General features: G+C 44.8%; 1 pseudogene; it reads left to right on the forward strand.

Annotated features, from left to right (window-relative positions):
- The first annotated feature begins 570 nt into the window (after positions 1-570).
- LOC101438335 (protein lin-28 homolog A pseudogene) lies at positions 571-1,387 on the forward strand (annotated as a pseudogene).
- The last annotated feature ends 5,044 nt before the right edge of the window (positions 1,388-6,431 follow it).

Raw genomic sequence — 6,431 nt, forward strand, 5'->3', positions numbered from 1 at the left:
ACTCACATCCTATAGCAGTGTAAATATGGGAATTTTTTTTTCTCTTTGAGTTTCATTTCCTTCATCTGAAAATAAGGGGAAATTAAATACTCTCTAAAGAGTTGTTTGAGAATTAAATGAGGAACTCTTTGAGAAAAAGCTTTGTAATATGAGTATGTTACCACAAGGAAGCCTCAACTTGAAGAAGGCATCATTATGTTTTGCTCAAGTATTGTGACTGTAAGCCAAAAAGAAAAAAAGATGGAGGTGAGAGGAAAGGCATGCTGTCTTCAATAAAAATCCCTACTAAAATAAGTAAGGAGAAAAACAATGCATACCTTTAAAACTTGCAACTAACAATATTTCAAGTGACAAAAAATAATATTCTTTGTTGTACAAATTTCTGTTTATTGGTAATAACAAAATACTCTTTCTTATTCCAGTTTGACTGACAGGTTCAATTTTCTTTGGTTAATACAAAATAAACTTAACAAATAATTGTGTATGGTGCCATAATATAAAATTAAAGAGACATGCAGATTGTTTTCAAAAACCTAATTATACATCGTTTTTACAAAAAGTCATCAAGGCATGAGCCATTTCAGTAGATTGGTAAGGACAGAAGTCAATTTAGGTGCCGCAGAAAATGTACCTGCCTTTTCTTGGAACCACCCTTTGCCTCCATACTTCTCCAGGGCCATCAGCTGCCAGACCAGTGGCCCAGGGCCACAGGCGCAAGCAACAGCCATAGGCTCGCTACTCAACCAGCAGTTTGCAGGTGGGTGCAGCAAGGCAGGAGAAGAGGCGCCAAAGAACATGGCCAGGGAGGCAGAAGAGCCAGAGCTGCAGCACGGTGCCGGTATCAGTAAGGCATTTAAAGTGGGCATGAGGTTCAGATTCCTGTCCCTGACTGTGTGCAGCAGGGCTGCACTCCACCACCACATTAGACGTCTTTGTGCATCCATGTAAGCTGTACAGGGAGGGCTTCCAGAGACTGAAGGAGAGAGAGGCAGTGGAATACACCTTGAAGAGGCCTGCCAAGGGCCTGGAATCTATCCATGTCACCGGACCTGGTAGGATGTTCTGTACTGGGAATGAGGCAGAACCAAAGAGGAAGAAGATTCAGAAGCACAGATCTGAGGGAGACAGGAGCTACAGCTGTGGAGGGCTAGACCATCATGCCAAGGAATACATGCTGCCACCCCAGACTAAGAAGTGCCACTTCTGCCAGAGAATCAGCCAGATGTGGCCTCATGTTCACTGAAAGCACAACAGACCCCCAGCTCACAGGGAAAGTTCTCCCTATGAAGAAGAGACCCACAGTCCTGCCCTGCTCCCAGAGGCCCAGTGGGGGCAATCCTTTTGTGATCAGGAAGTTCCAAGGAGCAGGCATCAATCTGCAAAGTGAAGGAAGAGGGATAGGGTGGGGAGGGGGCAGCTGGGACTGCAACCCTCACCTTCCATCTTGGTGGGGGAAAGAGGTGAGACAAAGGAACTCCAACCAGCCTCTAACCCAGGGGTTCTCAACCAAGGGTCCACAGACCCCTTGGGGGTCTAGGGAAAGATTTCAGGGTGTCTATGATCTTGAATTGAAAAAAATCCACTTATCTTTATATTCTCTGACCTCTAACTGCAATCTAGCATTTCCTTCTCTTTTGAATGTATGCAATAAATAATAGTAGTATTCTTTTCATATCACATTTGTTGCATATCTCAAAAAATTGTTTATGTTCATCCATACTTTGAAATTATGGTAGTTGTTAGACCTGATGCTAGTTGAGAGTCATAAAACTATCTGCCACTACATTCTGAAGAGTCCCTGGTTTTCACCTAACTGGCAAAGGATCCATGGAACAAAAAAGGTTGAAACCCCTGCTCTATCCAAATGCAAGTGAAGGCTTTCAGGAGAAACACCTCTATAGCCCGCATGAAATACCCCTAGAATCTCCAACCTTTCGACAGTGGCCTAGATAGGGAAGTTGTTTTCCTCTGAAAGAAGGATTTATAAAAGTATTTCTCTTGCCAGAGTGAAAAGATTAAGTATGATAACAGATTGAGGACTCAACCCAGAAGCCACTACATTCTGTGGGAGGGAATTTCAGGGGTAGGGCAGGGCATTTTTACCATGTCCTGTGTCCTCATAACTCACTGGGGGAAGTGGACATGGCTCAGCTGATAGAGCATCCGCCTACTATACAGGAGGGTCCAGGGTTCAATACCCAGGGCCTCCTGACCTGTGTGGTGAGTTGGCCCATGCACAAGGAGTGTGCCCTGCAAGGAGAGCCACCCCACGTGAAAAAAAGCACAGCCCACCCAGGAATGGCACTGCACACACAGAGAGCTGACACAGCAAGATGATGTAACAAAAAAGAGAGTTTCCTGGTGCCACAGAGGGTGCAAGCAGACACAGAAGAACACAGCGAGTCGACACAGAGAGCAGACAATGAGGGCGGGGGAGAAATAAATAAAATAAATCTTAAAAAAAAAAAACCCTCTCTTGGGACAGAGTACTGGGAGCTGTCCCAAGCAGTGGGTTGTGATGATAGGCAAAAGGGGTGGTTGGGACAGCTGTAGACCTACGGCTCCTAAGCATGCTCCTACCCCATTCTGGGCCAACACAATTTTAATTATATTGTATCCCCCAAATGCTCCCTAGGATGACTGCACTTTCTCCAGGATGCCAACTGCACTAAGCTGTGTGCAAATGAAGAACCCTGTGCATTTTTAAACTTCCCCCCCTTAATAGAAATATTCTGTTTTTTTATTTTTGTCTGTTTTAATCTAAGGCCCTCATTCCTGCCCTGTGTTCTCAGGTAGATGAGCAATCTCAGAGATAAGTCAGTAGCAGGTCCAGGTCTGCGCAGCAGGAATGCTTCCTTGTTGTTGTTGCTTTATCACCACAAAGAACAACTATTTGAACTACCTCATTTCTGTCAGTTAGAGCTGGCTTTTCTGCCACAGTGTCCTCTTGAAATCCCTCCATCTGGGAAGTGCTTCATTGGAGACTAGGTTTTAATTGGGTCACCCTATGATTTGATCTCCTTCTGGAAAACTGGAAATAGTCTAAATGGGAAGAAGATAGAGAGGTTTAGGAGAGGCTGGGCCTCTCAAGAGAGGAAGCCAAAGTTAGGTAAGAGTTATCTAATATATATGTAACAGGGATTCCTATTCTCAGGCTTTCAATCCTAGGACACAGGACTTAATGACACCCCAGATCCATCCTTCACTGGATTAGGCTAGGCTTGCCAAGCACCATAGGGGAGTGTGTGTGTGTTCATGGATAGATGTATAAGCAAAGGCTAAAATCCTTAACCTTTCAAAAATCTGGACTTTTCCTGCTTGGCTTCCAGAGGGGACCATAAGTGAAGGCTAATTTGTTCTGCCCAGAGTCACTGTCCTACCCTGCTGCAGTAGTGATTAGTGTCATGCATGGCAGCTGAAAGAGAAAAGGGGTTTCATTTATATGCTGTGGGATAACAGCAAATCTACCACACAGTGTTATCATGGGGCAAGTGCAATAGAATGCATTGGGTGATCCTGGGTTCTTGTTTCCCTCATATGCTGTCCCACTCTAATCATTGTATTTGTCTGGCCTTTGTACAGCTTCACAAGTCACTGATTAGGTGATTACTAGGTGGCTAGTTTGTGGAAATATAATGTGTTGGTCTTTCTCTGTGCTTTTTTTTTAAAGATTTATTTTATTTTTATTTAATTCCCCCCTTCCCCCAGTTGTCTGTTCTCTGTATCTATTTGCTGCGTCTTGTTTCTTTTGTCCGCTTCTGTTGTCGTCAGTAGCACGGGAAGTGTGGGCGGCGCCATTCCTGGGCAGGCTGCAACTTTCTTTCACGCTGGGCGGCTCTCCTTACGGGGCGCACTCCTTGTGCGTGGGGCTCCCCTACGCAGGGGACACCCCTGCGTGGCACGGCACTCCTTGCGCGCATCAGTACTGCGCATGGGCCAGCTCCACACGGGTCAAGGAGGCCCGGGGTTTGAACCGCGGACCTCCCATGTGGTAGACGGATGTCCTAACCACTGGGCCAAGTCCGTTTCCCTCTCTGTGCTCTTTTGGGGTTTTTATTGTTTACAAACTTCTTTTTTGCATTGGAAGAAAAACAGGCAAAGCATCTTTGACAGAAGATTCTTCATCAGGCAAAAGGATCTGAAACATATGCTTGAGAGCTCCTCTTGAAGTGGGGATCTCGAACCATCCTTTCTCTTGTGCTCCCCTTCCCCTATTTCCTATTTTGGACTAAATCTTCTGTCCTGAAAACTTATCCCCTCACCTATCTCCAATTCCCCTCCCCAACCCCCATACATTAATTTTGGGGGTATCTCCACATTTTTGTACAATGATTTGTACCCAAAAAATCTGAAAAATTTAGGAACTCTCATTCCCAATCTTCTGAGTAAGCACCATTCCTTGACATGATTCATGCCAAAAGATTAACACAGCTCTATTTGGGTTGACCAAACCTACTTAATCATCAATCTGAGGATAGAGAGAAACAAGGGGGGGGAGGGGGAGAGGTCGATGTAGAACATGGAGGTGAGAGATCAAGAAAGGGAAGATGAATGTATATCCAAGTCACTCAAGAACTTTAATGCAGGTGCAAAAAACTTACGTTAAAATGGCCACAAGTTTGTTTAATAGGAAATGAAAGAATGTAACTCCATCTTTACTGCTAGAAACCAAAGCTTTCTGTGGAATCTTGAATTTAAGGGGAGGAATGGAGGGTAGTAAAGCATGTATCTGTCAGTTCTTTCCCTCATCCCTTCTCTTCATTCTTGAACTGCAGGAGACTGAGCCCCCTTATAATGAATAAATAAAGACTATCAGTAATGGGGGTGGGGAGTCAATTTGTGGTAGGCTGAGGAGTGAAGTGAATAAGAGGTGAGAAAGTGAAGATGGTAATCATGTACTTCTCTTTTAAGAAGTTCCACTGAAAAACAAAGGAGGAAACTGTGACGCAATCTAAAGAGAGGCCACTGCAACAGGAAGGATGGTTGGAAGGAAAAAGTATAGAGGCACCTTAATTCAAAGCACATAGGGAAAAGGGAAGGGACAGACTGGTGGGGTCAGAAGCCAAACTGCTGAGGCTTGAGAATTAAATGAGAAGCAAGGAAATGGCAACAGCAAGAGCCTTACTTTTGCTATAGCACAGGTGTCTATTTTTTTTCTTCGATTCTTAACCATTTGAAAGACAGGACTGGAATTTTTTCACATTGTATAACTTACTAAAAATCACAAGTGACCTCTTAAACACCAAATCAGATAGACATTTTTGATCTACATCTTGCAGTAATGCATTTGGCATCTTTACAAACTTCTTGAAACTTTCTCTCACCATTCTTTTTAATCTCCTTTAAAGTCTCCTTTTCCTAAGGCCCTCCTGTATTAGTCCATCTGTATTAGTCCACCACAGGGGTGCCAAAGCGAAGTACCAAAAAGCTTTGAGCTTTTATTTGGGGGTGAAAACTTACAGTTCCAAGGTCAAAACAAGGCATAAGCAGAGATGCTTTCTTACCAAAGTCAGTTACTGTTGATCCCAGTGTGTTGCCATGGTCACCAATCTCTGCGAGGTGTCAGGCATCCCTTCTGGGCTTCTCTCTCGGGCTCAGCTGCTCTGCTTTCTTCCCAATCTCAGCTGCAAGCTGGCATAGGGTTTGTCTCTTAGGTTTGTTTATTTCTGGGCTTTCTATAAGGCAGTCTCAGCTGTTCTACTCTCTTCCTGATTTCGGCTATAGGCTATCAGGCAAAATGGCGCATCTCTCCCCCCTCAGCAATCTGAGCCTTCCCCTTTCTGTCAATATGGCAGGATAAAAAATGACAGAGCTCTCTTTTCTTGGCCTGTCTGTGTGAGCGTCCGTTTATACATACCCAGCAAGGAGGTGGGGATTCAACCTGAGTCACAGCTTACTGAAATAGTTGAATCAAAAAGCCCTAAAAGCAAGGGCTTATCTTCCCTCCCGGGAAGATGAGGATTAGAAGGACAAGGGACTCTCTTCTTCTCCAGAAAAAATAGCTAGAGGACAGGCTGAGACAGCCTAGAAAAACATCCTCTAGGGTTTAGTATACCAGGTGAAGGCTAGACACCATCCAGAGCAGACAGGGACAAAGGAGGGAAATCGAGACTATAAAACTGTGAGTTGAAAGCCGCAGCTACTGCCTCTGGCACTATCCCCCACACTATAGACACTTCAGAATTCTCAAGCCTCTAGGCCTGTAGCTACAGACAAAAAGGGCTCCAGGGATCTACCATGCCAGGAAAGGGGAGTCAGCATAAGGCTGACTCAGCTTCTGACCCACAAATTTGATCTACTGTGTTCCATGAATCCTTCCAGGCCGGGTGGGACCACAGACTGGTTTGCCCTGGGAGCCGAGGAAGGACTGGAGAAATCTGACCCTCACAATCTTCCTCTCTTCCAGCTGGGACTAATTGTTAAGGATGCCC

This window comes from Dasypus novemcinctus, chromosome 7 (assembly GCF_030445035.2).
Source record: "Dasypus novemcinctus isolate mDasNov1 chromosome 7, mDasNov1.1.hap2, whole genome shotgun sequence".
Lineage (NCBI taxonomy): Eukaryota > Metazoa > Chordata > Mammalia > Cingulata > Dasypodidae > Dasypus > Dasypus novemcinctus.